Genomic DNA, 19,496 nt, shown 5'->3' with positions numbered 1-19,496 from the left:
TAGATACTCAAGCCAACATGAGAAATATACAGTTAGAAGGTTCAAAGGTTGAAAGCTTTTACGATTTCCAAATTTTAAATAATAAAGCATAGCCAATTCAATGTTCTACGACCGCTGTTCACTGAATCAACAACCGGCTTCACTGAAGTCAGTAGAATTGTAGTGTTTATGTATTTTGTGTTGGGCGCAGCTGTGGAGTAGAGGTGATGTGCTGGGCGTGTTGGAGTTAGAGTGAATTGCTGATATGGCTCCGCCCACGCGTGCTGCCGTAGACAAAAATGGCGCATACGCATCTGGGATTGGTCTACACAAAGAAATGTTTCTTTTGTTGTGTAGGCAACCCACTATTGCGCATACAGTGAAACTTAACTTGAACGAACTTCAAGGAACCTCAAGAAAAAGTTTGTTAAAGTGAAAATTGAAAATAAAGTGAAATTGAAAATGAAAGTGAAGTACGTAGCAGCTTGTTAACAGATACCAAATTTGTCATTCCCTAGCCTCCCGTCCAGTTATCGCAACTCAATGATTGGATTCATCTTTTCGCTTTCCCTACAGAGCATGCACCGACTGTTGAGACTGAGGAACCATGCGCCAGCAAAGCAGCCGGTGAAGCAATGCTTTCGTGTGCGTGCATCGTGTGTTTCTCTCTAGTCTTCGTCCTTGTAAACTCAGTCAGTGCAGTGTTTTCAAATATCAGTCGTTAAAGCGTCATCCAGTCATGTAGATCGCTAGCTCTGAACCGCACGCACGCAGGTCAATGGGAGAGACCTTCGTCCTGCAGGCCGGAGACCTTCGTCTGTAGCCCGGACGCACCTACAGCGGCGGCGTCCGCCTCTCCAGCCCGGCCGTGGCCGACGCTTCAGCCTTCGGGACGCTGCCCCTGCGAAAACTAGGTAACGGCAGGCAGAATCTCTGGTTACACTCTTTGTAGAGCCACGTGTGTGAATTCGCGTGACGTCGCATGGGCAATTGTTGTGGGTGTCGTTACCAGCTTTGCTTTTCAACCACCTTCACAGCGTGGATTGGAGCCAATTTTTTTTCTTTCTGATTTTTTATTTTTTTCTTTCTGTATTGATATACGGCTGAGTCTATTCTGCTGTGTTGTTTCTAAACAGTTTCATCTTATCAGCAAAATAATGTGAAGAGTCGGCGCCAAAAAAATCACGCGACTTTGCTTAGTACACGTAGGCTTCACAAACAAACGTCTTGGTCGATTTGTTTTCGTAGAAAGCAACGCGTCGCCTATATTCTAAAGTTTGCAGAGACCCTACTCAAACTTGTTTCACAGTAAGTATGATAGCAATTACCGCACAGACACAAGAATTTCAACCACTAGGAGATGAAAGGTTCTGAGTTGTGCGGCATCGGTGACGGCACTTTTAAAACTGTCCATCCCTGTACAGTAAGAAGGCTAATCCATTGGAGGAATGCTGCAAGTGATGTGATAGCGACCAACATGTTCGGAAGGTACACGTGTTTAAACTGCAAATCTCTAGGCAGAAGCTACATCCTGGTTTTACAGAGGGCGGCTGTGGAATAATTTATGCCGCCCATTGAGCCTTGACGTGCGCTCGGACGTAGACTATGTGTTTCTGCTGTTTCGACTTTAACAGCAAAACGGCTGCCGCAATTCCTTTCCCTTGATGAGGAAGACGGCTGCTGTTGTCGGAAATCAAATCTGCAACTTCATGCTCAGTGACGTGATACCTCAGCCACTCATCTTCCACAGCGTTAGAGCAAAAGAAGCTGCTAAAAAAATCAGTGACGACAATATTGATTAAAGGAACTTGTAGCCAATTTTCTGCGCCAGCTTTGGGTAAAACGGAAGCCTCTACATTATATGGCAGGCTTTAGCTTGTCTGTAAAGCGTTACTTTAACTTCCCTAAATTTATTGTAATTTAATTATTTAACAGTTTAGTTAATTATCTCACTATAATCGGCGTATGGGAAGGGCGTGGAGGAAGTAGTGTAGCAGGATCTACCCTTGACTTGTGGAAAGTCGTATGCAGGGAAAGTTGGCCCCTGCTGTTACCGGTGAATTGAGAATGCGCAAAATATAAATAAACTTCATGGTGCCTTCCATTCCTTCCGCGGTAGGAAGTACACGTGTGGGCCGATATTTCGCGAAACTAATATCTAGGCAGGAGCCGGAACCAAACAGCCCGCGAACTTTGTGAGGCAAGCATGCAAAGAAAAAAAAAAAGGAATTGGTTGTATCAGCGACACGTCCGCCTCCTTTTACGTGTAGGGTTGAGGTTTTCTTTCTTTTTTTTCGTGCAGCACATCCACGCCCTCATAAGTGTTCGTGTCTATATGTACTCTCGACTCTTCGACGCACCACTTCTGGATGTAATCGAAACCCGGCGAATTCAATAAATAAGGTGTGACTAGCTGTTGTCCTGTCACATCCTATTTCTTCGTCTGTTTACCATTCAAGTGTTTCGTCTAATACCATTTGTTGTTGAATTTTAGTTTTTCTATCGTAGCTGTAATGTAGGTGACCCATGTTGTTTTCCGAATTCAATAATTTTTTTGCATTAGAAGGGTAGGAGATGAAAGCTGAATTTTTCAAAATTCTCTTTGTGACGCGAGGCATTTATATTTTGTTTTGAAATTGCCAAACACTGGTCGGGTTTTGCTACTTAAAAACTGTCCAGTCTGTGTGCGCGGTCAATTTCGTTAAGAAAAGAGGAATGCTTAACTGAGTTGAATGCGATCACTATTTTGGCTTCTGTTTCGTTCTCCACTTCCTTTGTATCTGGTACGCCATGAAAAATCAAGTTATGGCGGCCAGACCAGGGATCTGGTCCATATAAAGAGGATGCTAGTTGACTGGTTTGATTGGTTACTTCCTGGTTTGGGCTCTGCAAGTTTAAAAGCTTCAGTGTTTGCTTGCCATGTGCTCAGATGTTTCTCCAATTTGTTTAGCTTACTTCGAAAATCTGCCAATTGTGATTCAGTGACTTTCTTCCCATTCTTACAACCTTTATATCAGTGGAAATTCCTGCGGTAGCTGTAGTAGAGGTGCACATAATTATAATATTTCATTTGTACAGATTTAAATTATGAATGCATGCATGTAATATTCACACTTCCAGGTACTCTATCTCCGCAATATGTTTCCTTTAGTGTAACGCAGTAGCAGTCTAGTGGCTAAGGTATGAGATACTGAGGTTAAGGTGGACGGTTTGATGCCAGGCCACAGCAGCTGTCTTCCGATAAAGTCAAAACAGCCCTGCCATTTTTTTTTATTTTGTTGGAGAAGCAAAAACATTTGTGTGTTTAAATTTGAGGGCTCTATAAAGATCATTTGGTGGCGTAACTTTATCCCTAGCCCTCCACAACGGCCCTCCACAAAGTTGGGTGGATATTTTGCTGGGAAATCTCCAGTTCGAACGCATGTTCAACTTTTTAAAAATGTTTGTCGTTTCTCGCGGATTACTCGCTGCCTTCCGTCTATCGAGTGGCCTATTAAGTGGCAGTGATGGAAAACTTTACTTGGACTGACAGAGCGGACGAGAGAGAGCGCCGGTGGTCGATGCTGCACGAATCAGGTTATTTCATTTGGTGCAGTCAAGCTCATTTTGCTATCGCGTTAATTCCCATCAAGCTTAACTTTAAACAAGCTTTAGTAGTGCCCTGAACAACTGGGTAATATAGCCTATGCGTTGCTTTCAAGAAAAAGAGATTGAGCAAAAAGTTTGTTTTTGAAAGTTTGTTATTTTGTGATTATGTGATTTTTCTCGCGCCATTTCTCCTCATTTGCTTAATGATGGGGCGGCACTGTGTGCGAGAATCAGAGCGCACTAGAGTGTGACGAAACGCAAAGCGCGACATTAAACAAGCTTGTTTGTTTTGGTGGAGAGCTATTCTCTGAAATTGACCCGACATTCGGCAACAGAAAGTCCAGCACAACGCGTTACAATTTACGCAAAACGAGCTTTGCATGCACTAACTAAATTATCAAAGGGTTTCACTGATTTTTGCGTGACAAATTTTGACAGAACTCAGTCGAACCCATCGCATCCAGCTTTATTTTGATAAAAAAAACACTACTGAGAGTGTCCTGAATCCAACAGCGGACACTTTATATTGTTGTACCCTTCATATTGTTAGACAATGGACGAGAATCGACAAAGAAGGAACATCGCAAGCGCCGGAGTATTTACATAAAGAAACGTTTACTGCGGAAGATTGCAAAGCTTATAGGTTCTACTCACTGGAGTGGCGCGCATGCTGGCAACCATGTGCATGCGCCGCCATGCCGGTGCCTGCGCGTCCCCGTTGCTAAGGCGACGTTGTATGTACGGGCCGTGCACAGCGCAGGCGGCCGCGACTCCTCCATGTCTGCCGGGCTGCCCGCGACGCAGTTTGTGTTTTACTTGTACAAGGCGAGTTCGAGTAATTCCATAACGTAGGGTGCACCGCGTTAACGTTGGTTACGCGAAGAGAGTGGCTGTTCCGTTCATCACTGTGACAACCTCGTCCTACAATTCGACCCCAGCTTCCTTACGAGCGAATATAGGTTGGTCGTGGCTCAAAGGCTGCAAAGTTAGCGCCGTAGGAGCGCTGCTGTGCGGCAGCGCTTGTGCGGGCAGCAGAAGCAGCAGTACTGCGTCCCACCGAGCTGAAAAGCATTTCTTGGATGTCAAGTACTGTTTCGCGCTGCTTCCTCTTTCCTACCAGTCGCAAGAGCCGAGTGAAATCGTCGCCATAGATAGCTGATTCCCAGCTGCCGTGTTTTGGTATCGGCCACAGATTGCTCAGCTCTCGGCGAGCGCCTTCGCCTTCGGCCGCTTGCCGATAGATGTCGCTGTCCCAGCTAAAAATGCACTCACCGTTACGCTACTGTTTTATCACAATCGGCGTGCGCGTGAACGCTCGCCGTTTCTTCGGAAGCATTATCTGGCTTTTGTAATGAATAGAGACCGGAACTTTAGGCAAAATGCCTATTTTTCTCTTGAGCCTGTATCAAGCCTATGTAACCTATAAGCATGATCTAAGGGAAGAAGAGCATTTTAAGCAATACTGTATTGTGCCTATAAGCGCTTATTCTGACCGTATGGGCTTTGTAGCGCCTATTTTGACTATATTGGTCTATATGGTATTTTTAGCGCATAAAAATGCCTTTTTTGTGTTATATATGCTTTTTTGGGGTTTTTGAGTCGACAGCCTGCAAGGACTGTTCTTGCTTCAGAAGCCCGCAACTGGTGTTTGTCGCACGCCGTTTGCGAGAAAAATCCGCGAGCCGTGCAAAACACGCCGAGAAACGCAAACCGTGCTAGAGCCTCTACTTCGCCATATCGGCCGAGCAGCCAGAGGTCCTTACGAAGTGAAATTGCAGCGAACCTCACCTGCGCCACCCCTGTCTGCACGAGCTGCTTTATGTCCTTCTGACACACTGCGTCTGCGTACCAACGGCGATGATTTTTGCCGATGTGCCCTATCCGTTGCTGACGCAATTAAACAAGCAACAAAGCAAATGAAGGCGACACAACCGTGCATGCCACTCAAGGTCAAAGACTCCTCCCAGAGGAAAACCAAGTGAAAATCAGATGCACCAAAGTTTTAAAGGGACGGCACGCACAAGTGCACAGTCATCCGCAGATCACGGTTACACCGGCGGTCGGTAAGATGCATCACGAGCAGGACGAACAGTGAACGAGAAACAGAGCGCATAGGAATGAGCATCTGCGAAATTTTCGAGTACTCTAGTCGTGACAGCCGCCATTCGCCGTACCGGGAAACCGTCAAGGGCCCTGGAAAACCTAGCAATAAGGGAATTAGTTGCAGATAATCTTCTGTGCTGTCTGATAATATTAACCGGTATATAGTGTATAGCTATTAAATGGTGCTAATCCCGCATCTTCGCTAGTCATCTGCTCCTGCAGAACAGAGAATCTCAGTAATTTGTACGGAATTATTGCATTTCCCTCTACTATCCATGATATTCGGTGTTGTGAAGAACCGAGGAAGTCATTCTGCCGTGTCAACGAATAAATACCTGTATTTAGGATCTAGCTTTTTTTCGAGCCGCAGTTGTGTCTTCAATCAGCAGATACCAATTGTGCCTCTTGTACCGGAGCCCGTTGTTACCATTAAACACTCGGCTAAGGGAGGAGAACTACTACAAAACACGCACCGGTGGTATTAACACCTTTGCAGTCGACAAAAGCGTCGGAGCCCGAATTGTTTACACCACGCTACACCTGAACGTGACTTGGCACATTCGTGGGCTTATTTCATAATCTTAGCAGAAAGCACTTCCGTCACTCTAAGAAAAAAGGGTAGAAAAAGGGAGGAAATCGAGGGTTTTCTCCCCCTGACCAGCGAGATTCTCCCTTTAGCTCGTTACACGTAGCGCCCTCTGTACTGCCTCCACGAAACACCGAAACGGGGGAGGAAATATTCTCCCCTGTCGTCTGCAGTCTGCTGTCGGCGCCGACGCCGAAAACGAAACCGTTCATCGTTGCACTGGGGCTCTCGCCGATCAGGCGCATACGACGACTATGAGCAACACCTCCCCTGCGGTGTGCTGCTTGCTTGTTTTCTCGCTGTCTTTCTTTTTATTATTACCATGGGCCCGCCACGCTAACGCACGTATCGCCAGCCGTCTGTTTGAAGCACATTCTGTGGGCACCGCTGCATGCTTGCTGTGGGCGACTCGCCTGCGCCCTGTTCAGCTTTACCACTGCATTTGTGGACGTTTTATACTGACGCCCAAATGTAAAAGAGATCAACGATGATAGCAAACTGCCCCTTTTTCGTCAACGAGCACGGACCGCAGCATACTGACGCATCAGTTACCAACAACAAACGGCCCCCATTCAGTATCATCTTGGCTGAATGGTTGCCAGACCAGCGGTGCGCTCTACGCTAAATGAGCGAAGGCGAGGCAATGGGTATCATCCCCTAAACATACCTGCCGTACTGTTTCCTGAAACGTTTTTTCTTCTTTGAGATATTTTACTGCTTCTTACAAAACGACAAATTAATAAAAATTTGCAATTGCACGGGTTACATTTGATGAAATAACAAAACCCACCAAAGGCTTGTGCACTGCCGTGGGTTATCGAAACAAGCAACGATCTCACTGTTCCTACCTGCATTCTCGGCGATCAGGGTTATAAATACTTTGTGGTCGTTTCAATGTTTAGTTGTGGCTTGTGATCATGCGGGCATGTCAAAAGTGTACTATATGATGTGGTGTATACGTGTATTATGATTGTGATGTCGTGCATAGAGATAATATATGTTGTGTGTTGCGTGTATTGTGCGTTTAATGAAGTGTATGTCGCTGTGTTGGGCTTTGTTTCTTCCCAATATTTGCCCGCCCACATGCGGCCTCCGTGATGTTGGCTATAATAATATACGTTATCCATAAAGGAAACCAAGGAAACGCCTTGAAGTGCCCACTGATGGTGATGCTTAGTAGCTGCCCCTCCCCACCCCCACTTTTTTTTTTCGTCATCTATCGGTCATTTTAAAACGTTTACGATTGATTTACTTCGAGCACGCTAGAGGGCGAGCATTCTCATCTCCTCGCTCTTCTTTCCTCCATGCCTCGCTCGGACGGTTGCGACAGCGACGGATACTGCGGTTACGTTTTTCGTGTCGCCTGCATTGCCTTTGAGATGAGATTTGCGATTGCAGACGATCCGCGTTTTGATGCATCGGTTGTAGCAAGGTAAGACGACTAATAACAACTGGTTGTTCTCAAACGGCCGCATTGGATGCTTGTGATCTCGCGTGCGGTGAAAGGCGTGGTTACGAGCCTTTCCGAAATAAAGGCGGCATTTTGAAAGCAATCGGTATGACTTCTACTGTGTTTACGGCGGCGCGTTCGCTCTGAACGCGTAGGCCGCAGTAAGACGAATGCAAGAAGTCGCGCATATACGATTGGCGTCATGGCTTGCTAACCGCAGTTCTGGTGCTCGGCAGGTAATTTCTTGGTTATTTTAACGCATTTTAAGCGCACACAACCACAGTAACCTACGTATTTGTACTTCCTCGATCCATAAACCGATCAGCTCGCTAGGCCTTTCTCGCATGACAAGCCTTGATCGGGTGACGCTGCCAGGGTAGGAACGCTCCTCCATTAGCTCACGAAAGGAAGAAATCTTCCTCCACTCCTAGGGGTAGAAACGCGCTCCTCCCTCTTAAAGGGAGAATCTTTCTACCTTTTAGGGAGCAATATATGATACATTCCTGTTTCACCGTTAAGGGAGAAACTACCACACCCTTTTTTCTCAGAGTGGTAGCTGAGAGCTTCGTCGCCATTGTGACTAAGAATGCTAAGTTAATTTTGAAGGTCTGGGACAGATCCGCCACCATCCCCGAAGGACCTGTTGCTGGTAGAGCCATCCCTGCCTGGCATTCTGCCATTCTGTCTGACAGAAAATTCTTGGATTACCTGAGCTAAAAGAACTGCCGAAAGTTCTGAGCGGTGAACATTGGTATATTCCAGATTGAATCATGTGGTGGAGTGTCCCGAAGTCCAAGCCTGCTCCCCTAAACTCAGTGGACGTTAGCGTTGTTTTTTCGCACACAATTAACGACACGCAGAAAATCATTGATACGACTCTGATTTGTCATGTCTTTTAAGCCTTTTTGTTGTCAAATGTGCCTGCAATTCACATAAATTTGTTAGAATAGCAAATCTTGTGTTGCTTATTTTCAAGAAGAAAAAAAATTACGTTCCTACAGCACAATAATTGCCCGCTGTATTTTACTGCACATCAAAATTCGTTGCAAAATACGCTGCTGAAGTAAATACGAGTTGTAAATACTAAAGTAAATACTGAAGTAAATGACAGTATTTGGTGCCTAAATTTGCCTAAATGGCACTTTTCAGGGCCTGTTATAGCAGCCTAAAACCTTGATTTTTCGTGCCTAAAGTTCCGGTCTCTAGTAATGAATCACACTTCCATGGGCAAGGTGCGGGCGCACTTGTGCCGATATATGTGTTCGCGGGCCGCGGCGTTGCAGCGTGGGCATTTCGTGCGTCGTGCCGCTTTCTTTTGCCAACGCGGCTCCATTCTCCGGTGGTGGTGGTGGTGGTGGTGGTGGCGGCGTGGTGATGCTTTGCTTCCCTTGAGCACTCTCAAGGGAAAGCAGAGCATCACCACGCAATGTCACTGCGATTATACATATCTGCTGACGCCACGGCCGAGAATCGGGGTGTAATGGCGCAGACGATGGACGCCGTGGCCTGTGTTTTTTTTATTTTTTTTTTGTGAGATGCGGACGCCAAGAGATGCGGACGCCAGTGTTGCCAAGAGAAGCAATCGCCCGCTGAGCTTTTATGTGAATACCTATTCTAAAATATCATGGGTGGATATTTAAGACCTAGGGAGCCAAATTAGAGGTCATTTGTTTGAAATTTACGCTTATTTTTTATACACTACAAATGTCACAAGGACATAAAATGTACGCACCTAAAGTAAACCTGTAGGTTTAGGACCTCACTTTGACCGCAGCTCCAACCTCAAATTAGTGGGCTGAAATCACAACATGCGACCTCATTCATTCAATAAGACGCTGCCTCTGATCACCGAAACGTTACCCCATATGAGAGGGATAGATAAAAATAAGAAATCACGGGCCATCTCCATTAACCTGAAACCTGGAGAGGGATGCAGCATGCAGTGTATAACTGCATTCTTCGCGCCTTAGCGTTTTTGCTGACGGAGATGAAACCGTTGTGGGGTAGAGGTGTACAGCTTTACTGTAAAAGTCTGTTGTCTATAAAGCACGAAGCAAGCGCTACGCGTTACGTTCTAACACGAGACGTAAGCGAGTTTCCCGGTGTTTTAGTACCGTGACTGCATGAGACGACGATTACGACGACGACGACGTCGACGACGACAGGAGACGCCAACAGCCCCAGTCCCTACGGGGCCTCGCCCCTAATAATAGTTTATTTCCGACGAAGCGCGCAGGGGGGGAGGGGGTTGTGGTTAGGAAAAAGAAGCGAAATTAATTCACTTGACAGAGCCCGAGCCTCGGTTACAAACAGCCCCGCATGGGACCTAATTGAGGTTGAGGTCGATCTCATAAAGATTGCGGTCGATTTGATGAGGTTTAAATATACTTTGAAACCTCATGGGGTTGCCGTTTCCCCCCTATACGTCGTTAAGAAAACGCCTAACGCTGGACTTTACGAAACCCTGGCTCCCCGGAGGCTCAACAGCGAACCTGGACGTATTGGAAAGGTGGCCGTGGCGAGATAGACAGGTCGATGCAAAACTTCTTTCCCCGATCAAGCGGAGTAAACGCAAATCGAAGACCACATTCTTGGGGTGTCGTGCTTCCGATGAGCGTAGGGAGAATCTGAGCAGCTAAGCCCGGACTGGCCGCTTCCTTAAAGAAGAAATGCCAGGGTGCAAAACTGCCTCCCTCCTGCAGTCCAGGGTCGATAGTGCGCTCAGCCGAAAGCAGGATTGTAGGCCCACCGGAGGCGCTGCCAGGCCAAGTATCCAACGGCCTTCTCGCGCGCTAGGCTAGGCGCGTAACTTTGCCCCGGAAAAGGCCTCGGGCAGTTCCTAGTTTGTTCGCCGAAATTCTGCGTTTCAGCTCAGTATTCTTAGAATTGCTGCCGGAGGTAAGGGAAATCGCAAAGGGAAAATTGAACGGTCGAACATGGCTCGCTCTTATTGGCTTTCTTTATTTTTATGTTGGCTTCAAACGAATACAATTGACGAAATGCGTGTTTGGTTGCTGCTAATCATCGTTTTCTTTTCTTGTTTACTAAGAGAACAGGATGTACGGGAAGACATCTGCATAATGGCCGAGACGAACAGCTCTGGATGACGAGCTCACTGCTGCGTGAGACTAACGTTTGCAGTTACAAACAATAAAATAAAAGAACCGTGACGATGGCGGTGAGCATTTCGAAAAGTACGACAAGCAGGTGCAGCGACGGGGCGCGAAAGTGCGGCGCAAAAGTCAGACACGCAAAAGCGAGACTCGGCCAGCGCCTCGTCCTGCCTACCTTTCGCATCTCGCCCCGGTGCTTCTTCGTCAATGAATGACTCAATCAATGAATGAGCGGATCACTGAATGAATGTATTGTTGAATAAACTAGACAATTAAACATGGAACTTACAGAAATATTATTCATACTAATAATATTATGACTTTTATATAATAATTATTTAGAAAGGCTATTACCGATGGTCACTATTAAGTGACAGGAGAAATAACTGTTAGTAACTGTAATAATAAACGAAGGTTTGAACAACCCATTGAAGCTACTCAACTTCACTTTTTTGAACATTCTTAGGGCATTAGACTAGCTTGGAGGATTACGACATTGCGTAGCCATTATAATATGCTTCGATTCTGGTTCACCCGGAACGGTATACCTAATACACGTAGTGAAAATTCAATGCGAAGGGAATCGAACTCGTGTCCTTGTGCTCAGCAGAAGCCCGATGATTTCTTTCACACACTAAAACTGAATGATTAAGCTGCTTACGCACGAGCGTGATTGGTCAATTGAAAGAATGATGTTACGAGACTCGGCTTAACAGACGCAAATGGGCACGGCAGCACTGCGCAGTGGGCACGGCAGCACTGCGAAAGCAATGTCGCCTAATCTGCGGCTTCTGTTGCTCGAACAGGTTTTCTTCGTCTGCGCATCCCTACAAGTAGGGGCATCCAGCACATGCGTGGTCGTACCAGCTGCTGACGCCGCTGTTATTGACCACGGACACATCGTCGACGCTACCCTCGAGCGCAGCCACCATGGAACGTGCATCGAGCGGTTCTTCGTGGAACCTATAAACTTGGACCCCCGGCCAGCAGCGTTCAGTGGGCACAGCAGCACTGCGAAAGCAATGTCGCCTAATCTGCGGCTTCTGTTGCTCGAACAGGTCAGTTTCTACTCAGAATACTGTTATAAAACTGACAACAGATTCGTTGTTGTGCTGCCGTGCCCAAGTGTACTGTTCTCTGGAGTTTCCTCTTTGTGCCTGCTATTGTCTGGGGACGTTGAACTCAACCCAGGTCCTGATTTGAAAGCCCTCCTAAAGGAACTTTCGGAAGGGCAGAAGACAATTCAAGCAGATCTGAGCGCTCTAGGAGAAAGGATGACTAAAATGGAAGACGCCCTTCAAAAAATCAAAGATCAGGGTAAAAAAATAGGCCAGCTAACGAAAACTGTCACGAACCTTAACGTGACACTATCAAGACAAGAAGAAAGGCTAATAAGCTTAGAGGACAGGAGTCGGCGGAATAATCTTTTGGTCTTTGGGGTTGAAGAAGGCGAGGCAGAAACCACAGAAGACCTGGAACAAGCGGTACTGCAGGACATTTTTGTTCGCACACTTGGTGAAGAACTAAAAACGGTTGAACGGATCCACAGAATAGGCCGAAAAGGGGGTAGTTCGCCGCGTCCGGTCATTATGAAGTTGTACGACTCCCGAGAGAAGTTAACAGTTTACAAAAATCGCAACAAGCTAAACATGCAACAAGCACTATATCAGTTGGGGACGACTTTTGCAACGAAACTCTAGCCAAGCGTAAGCTATTATGGGAATCCGGAAAAGAAGAAAGAGAGGCCGGGAAACGCATGCATCTGAATTACGATAAGTTGGTCATCGACAAAGACGTGTATTCCTGGGACTACGACAAAAATTGTCGAGTTAAGCTTAAGCATACAAAGAAAAAACCACGTCGCTCTGACGACGATGACTGATGCCATTCGCAGTCAAATGCATGCAGCCTTCGCTTAATTAATTTAAATGCTCGGAGCCTTGTCAATAAAGTCAGTGATCTAGAATATATATTATCAAGCTATAACCCGCACGTAATTACCGTCACAGAGACGTGGCTGCGACCGGAAATAGCGGATAGCGAAATTGTACCACCCGGCTACAAAATATTTAGGAAAGACCGGGATTCACGAGGGGGCGGTGTGGCGATCTTACTCGCAGAAGATTTTGAAGCAATTGTTATGGAAGGAATACCCCACCATAAAAGTGTATGGCTAGAAATAAAATTACCCAAAACTTCCCTTGTTTTGGGAGCCGTTTACAGGCCTCCAGGCGCCCCTAGTTCATATCTAGACAGTTTGCAGCAATACCTTGACGGTATTGCTACCCGGAATCGCAGACTGGTTATTGCAGGAGATTTCAATCTTCCTGGAATTAATTGGACCACATTCTCAACTAAATCGAAGGAAGCAATAGACTGCCAACGGCTTTTAGACATGGCATTCAGCCATGACCTAACGCAGGTCGTCAATGACAGTACACGTGAAACAGGGTATCCGCATTCCATACTGGATCTAGTTTTTATTGACGGGCGGATCGACACATACGATGTTGCAATTGAACATGGGTTATCGGACCACAAACTTGTTTCAGTTCAGATAAACACTGATGGTGCCTTGCCACGCAAAAAAGAAAGCTTCAGACATGTGCGCAACTTCAACAAGGCCGACGATACAAGTATAATTGATTACTTGTCGTTTTCTTTGGACGCGTTCAATGAGGAAAGTGACGTCAATAAGATGTGTAAGGTTTAAAGAAATTGTCACGCTATGTATCAACAAATTTGTGCCCTTGCAAAAAAAGAAAGAAAATAAACAGAATCCTTGGATGAATAGCAAGATAATACATCTGAAGCGCGCCATTAACCACCAGAGGCAAAAAGTAAAGAAAGATCAATCCAAGATACGCAATTTATCAAGGCTTCTGCGCGCTGAACTGAAGGAATCAAAAAACGAAGTATTACGAAGAAATATTGCCGACATTTATGAAATCGTCCCCCCATCGTTTTTGGCGTCACTTGTCTCAGAAGGAAGACCACTCAAAACGCGTGCATTCTCTTTTCAATGATGAATTGGTGACCGACTGCTCATGTATCGCTTACCTACATAACAGATTTTTCCAGTCAGTGTTTACTGCTTCTCCTAATGATAGTGATGCACCCACGCCACTTCCGTCTCAGTTATCAGTTATGCCTGACGTTCAGATTACTTATGAAGGCATCGTATCATTATTACTGAACATTAACGTAAAAAAGTCGATCGGACCAGATGGCATACCAAATGATTTTCTGTGAAGGTATGCGGAATGGGTTGCCCACTATTTATACATAATATATAATGCCTCAATTGAACAAAAGCGTGTTCCAGACGACTGGCTTGTGGCAAAGGTCGTACCAACGCATAAGTCTGGAGACCAACAAAAGGTGGAAAATTACCGTCGAATTTCCCTTACCTGTGTATGCTGCAAGCTGCTAGAGCATATTATATCCAAAGCTATGTATACGTATCTTGAGGGCACAAAAATATTTTTTCCTAATCAGCATGGTTTCCGGCAAAATTTATCCACTGTAACCCAATTAATAGAAACAGTCGACGACTTCCCGCGTGCCTTAAATAATAGCGTTCAGATTGACGCAATATACCTCGACTTCCCCAAAGCCTTTGACAAGGTTCCTCATAGGGAGTTAATTAATAAGTTAGCACACCTAGGCATAAATTATAACATAATACAGTGGATAGGTGCGTACCTGACAGGCAGAACACAATATGTAGAAATAAACGACTTCACATCTGAGTCACTAAATGTCACCTCAGGTGTACCGCAAGGTTCAGTTTTAGGACCGATATTATTCTTAACTTACATAAATGAAATTTCAAGCGGCATAGATAGAAGTACTACAGTGCGACTTTTTGCAGACGACTGCCTAATCTATAAAGAAATACACAGTGAAGGTGATCAAAAAACGCTTAATGATACTCTTGATGCTGTCAGTAATTGGTGCACCGAATCTAAAATGGAAATAAATCAAACTAAAACAGTTGTTTTGCGCGTCACAAACAAAAGTAAGCATGCCTTCCATTCCAATTACATATGTACGGTGGCGGAGAGGAAACTATGGTACCTGCGCAGAAAATTAAGACTTGCTACGACTCCCGTTAAGCTAGCAGCATATCTTACGTATATTCGGCCAACATTAGAATATGCCAGCATTGTATGGGATCCCTCGGAAATCGGCCCATTAATATGCTAGAAAGAGTACAAAGGCGAGCTGCCAGGTTTATTCTTTCAAAGTACTCTTCGACCGAATCAGCAACAGAAATGTTACGCTCTCTTCAACTGCCCACTTTAGCCGAACGTCGGCAATTGGCAAGAATGAAGTTCTTATTTTTATTGTCAAAAAATAGATTAAACATAAACACAACAAAATACTTAACGCCACGCCGCGGAATAAACCTGAGAGGTATAAACGATTACACATATGAAGTGCCGCAACAACGTGTCAATGTATATGCGAATTCGTTTTTTTCCAAAAACAATTCGTCAGTGGAATGCTTTGCCATTATCACTGGTGCATTGTGATTCACTGGAAAAATTTGAGGAAGGGCTCAAAGATTTTTTTTCTGTAAGCATGGTCTCCTATTTTGATTTATTGTAATTTGTTTGTGTGCTTACTACGACTGCACTGTTTTTCCTTTAGCCTCAAGGTCGGTGTTTCCAATGTATGCCATGTAACATCTCAAGATTGATGTATTGATACATGATTTGAATGTATTGATGTTCGACATTCTTAGTATGTCCCACCCCTGTAACAGCCGAAAGGCTAACAGTATTCGGAAATAAATAAATAAATACTGAAGAATCAGTGTGTTTCGTGTACGAAAATGAAGAGGTGCTACCACCATAAGGTGTACTTGATAATAAAATTGGGCGCGTCGTGATATTCTCAGGGTTTTAGTATTTGCGCCCAATCGGAGAAGCAAACACCCAAAGTCGAGGGTAAATCCATTAAAATATGTCCTGTTTTCTTCTTTTTTTTTAATTCGGTAATTAACGAACCTTCTATTTACTTGTATAATCTTTCAATCTCAAGAGAGGTATAGTTTCATCGTTTACTCGTGAAACGTGAAATTGAGCGAAAAAACAGCGCACAAACTGTAAGCCAACGGTGAACACCAGAAAGTAAATCTCAGTAACAGCAAACAGTATATCAATTTGTACAAAAAATAAATGAGAGCAGAGTTTTAGAAATTGGCTAGAGATGTATGCACATCAAAAGAGAGAGATAGATAGATAGATAGATAGATAGATAGATAGATAGATAGATAGATAGATAGATAGATAGATAGATAGATAGATAGATAGATAGATAGATAGATAGATAGATAGATAGATAGAGAGAGAGAGAGAGAGAGAGAGAGAGAGAGAGAGAGAGAGAGAGAGAGAGAGAGAGAGAGAGAGAGAGAGAGAGAGAGAAAAACTTTAATGAAGACCAGCGATGTTAGCCGAGCGGTCGCGCTGGCTTGCTACGCTAGATGAGAGAAGAAAAAAAAGGGGAAAAAAATGTGAAAACGAACAGATGTCATTTGATGCACCCAAATTTTCAATCACAAAACTCTGTCGAGTTCTGTGCTCCGGAGAAATTCTACGAGAGCTCTGATTGCTCGTGTAGCCGGACTGGGATCCGACCAAGGACCCAAAACAGCCCTCAGCTAAAGTCCCGCACCAAGCTGCCGCACAAAGGTATTATGAGTTTCTGCCTGGGCATGGCGTACTTGGGCACACGCATATAACATGATGAATGTCTTCTCGTGAGTCACATGTGGAACAGAGAGGTGAAGATGCCTGCTGGATTTTGTTAAGGTAATGTCCCGTGTAGGCCACATTCAAGCGCAGCCTATGCAGAATGGCTTCCTCGCGCTTGCTAAGCCCAGGTGGCATTTTGAAGGTGCACTTGGGATCAATCACGTGAAGAGGTGTGTATGCTGCCTTGCATCAGTCCAAATATACATTTGCGCTTTCCATGTTGTTCATGGGACGAGTAATGCCGCATCCTTTCTCGTGAATGGGATTGGCGGAGCTTGAGTGCAGAGACTGTGGGAAGATGATGTGGCTTTGTCAGGTGCGTCATTGCCGGCAACTCCGCAGTGGGCAGGAAGCCACTGCAGATCTACACTGCGCCCCCTTTGTGTGGCTTGTAAGTGCAAAAGATTGATTTCCCAGGCGAGCTGTTCTATTGGAAGCGACTTTAAGCTCTGGAGTGCTGATCTGGAGTCTGGAGACCATTGATTGGCCGGCGGCTGTAGAATATACTGAAAAGCAGCGCGCAGTCCAGCCAGCTCAGTGACTGTCGTAGAGGACTTGTGGCTCAGTAGGGCGCAGATGGTAGTGAGCGACGAAGGAATCGAGATCTCTATCGCCGACGATGTAGCCGTCACTGAACCATCAGTGTACACATGAGTGTAGCCTCTGTATTTGTTGTTAATATGCTCCAAGGCAATGAACTTTATGGCTGGGGCTGCTATATCCGCCATCCGCTTAAATCCAGGTAACGTGGTGGCAAATTTCTTTGGAGGAAATAGCCACGGAGGGTGAAGATAAGGGGCTGAAGGCTGATACTGAGAAGGCAGAGCGTGCTGTACTTAAGAGACCAAGGCGGCAGCCAGAGGATGCTCATGTTGCCTTGCCACAACGCGCAGGCGCGTGCGAAGTAATTGCCTGCAAAGCAGTGGACGGAATCCGTCTGCTCTTTGTCATGTCATGGTTCTCACTGTGGAGGTAGTCTTCGGGACACCAAGACATATCCTCAGTGTTCGGGTTGCAACCCCTCTGGTATATTATAATTCCTTTGGAGAGAGAAGTCAGGGCTGGGAGGCTATAGCAAAGTAAGCCTTTGCAAAGGGCGTCTTATAGCCGTAAAAGAGAGCTGACACTACATCCATCAGTGCTGCTGAAAGCATGCCGAAAATGTGCGCGAATGACGTCAAATTCTCTTTTAGGCTTCGGATGTGTGGCTTCCATGTCAGATGTCGGTCGAAGGTAACACCCAAAAACCTGTGATAGGTTACATACGGTATCGGTACGCCTACGGCCGTTAACTGGTAGTTTGAGACGCCCCGCTTTGTAAATGCCATTGCGGCGCACTTGACCTGTGATATCTCAAGGCCACGTGTCACGAGAAATTTTTCAATCGAGCTTACCGTACGCTGAAGTCTCGACTGGAGCACACGCCTGTTGCGGCCCGAGAACCAGATACAGATATCGCCAGCGCACATGGAGATTTAAACCGATTTCAGCAGACATCTCTCAAGGCCAATCATCGAAATATTAAAAAGAGTCGGGCTCAATACCCCACCGAGGGATACCACGGGTCACGTTATGGAGGGATGTCTCACCATCCGCTACAGACATGTAGATTGTCCTATCAGAGAGGTAATTAGTGATCCAGTCGTACATTCGTCCCGCGATGCCTACAGACCTCATTGCTGTCCGTACAGCTTCATGGAGGACACAGCCATATGCCGATTCAATATCAATGAAGGCTGCAGTGGCAATTTGCCCTCGGATCTGCGTGCTGCACATGTGTTGCAAGGGCAGTGACCTTGTCAATAGTGGTCCGGCCCTTGCGGAAGCCCAACATCTGCGACAGATATACGCTTCTATCAATCAGGTCCCAGTCTAACCGAAGCAGTACCACCTTCTCATGAGCTTCCCAATGCAGCTTAGAAGCGCAATAGGCCGATAAGAATCAATATTCGTGGGGTCTTTGGCAGGTTTCAGAACTGGCACGATGCGAGCGAGCTTCCACCCAGGCTCAAGACAGCCGGTCTGCCAGGAATGATTGAATATTGACGAGATCCACCGCTTCGAATATCCGTTAAGATTACATAAAACCGTATAACTTATCCAGTGCAGGCCCGTAAAAGAGGCTTTGTTAACTGAGCACAAAGCAGCTTCAAGTTCTGCCCATAGAGAATGGTTCGTACATGTAGGGTGTGTTCGGTAATGCGTTCGCAGCCCTGGAAATGGTCGGTGGTAAAGACCCCGGTGCGGCAGTAATTTTAGCACAGAAGGCTTCAGCGACATCTAAGTCGTTTACCTTCATTCTCAGAGAAATAGAGTTAAAAGGGTACAACTGATTTCGCGGTGTACTTAGAGCACGCACTAAACTCCATATCCTTGTGAGCGGCTTCCGAGGATCTAACTTCGAACAAAAGGACACCCATTCACGTTTGCAAGCTTCTTCACATATCTCTGAATGAGCTTTTGCGTGCGTCTGGGTACTAGTATATCTTCTACCGCGGAAGTCTTCCGAGCCCGCCTTTTTGCCCTTCTACAAATCGCCCTGAGATTTTCATACTCGACGTCAGCCAATGACGAGAAATCACAAGCGCTTGTCTCGACTGCTGTGGTGAAGCTACCCAAGTTGACAAATTGAACGGCATATTTACGGCGACCAGCAGGCAAACCGTCGACAATAATGTAAGTTGGTACGTGGTCGCTTCCATGAGACTCAATGTCTGCATACGAGCTTGTGGTCGTTGATAATACTGAGGAAACCATCGTGACGTCGATGGCACTTGACGTCCCGTCCACGATAAAATGTTGGTTGCCCCGTGTTAATAACACACCAACTGACGCGTTCTGAAATGTCCAACAGGCGACGTCCTTTGGCCGTCGTTGTCTTGCTTCCACATGACGGACGATGAGCATTTAAGTCC

At 45.7% G+C, this 19,496-nt stretch overlaps 1 protein-coding gene and 1 pseudogene across 3 annotated transcripts in view; one reads left to right on the top strand and one right to left on the bottom strand.

Moving 5' to 3' along the window:
* Positions 1–19,496, bottom strand: part of LOC144156054 (uncharacterized) — a 187,576-nt gene that overhangs the window by 4,872 nt on the left and 163,208 nt on the right. The gene's annotated exons all lie outside the window — the stretch shown is intronic.
* Positions 11,590–12,529, top strand: LOC144143455 (uncharacterized; annotated as a pseudogene).

Source organism: Haemaphysalis longicornis, unplaced genomic scaffold (assembly GCF_048455015.1).
Source record: "Haemaphysalis longicornis isolate Haplotype H1 unplaced genomic scaffold, Haemaphysalis longicornis Haplotype H1 scaffold_1, whole genome shotgun sequence".
Classification (NCBI taxonomy): Eukaryota; Metazoa; Arthropoda; class Arachnida; order Ixodida; family Ixodidae; genus Haemaphysalis; species Haemaphysalis longicornis.
This window is presented reverse-complemented; position numbering and strand designations above follow the sequence as displayed.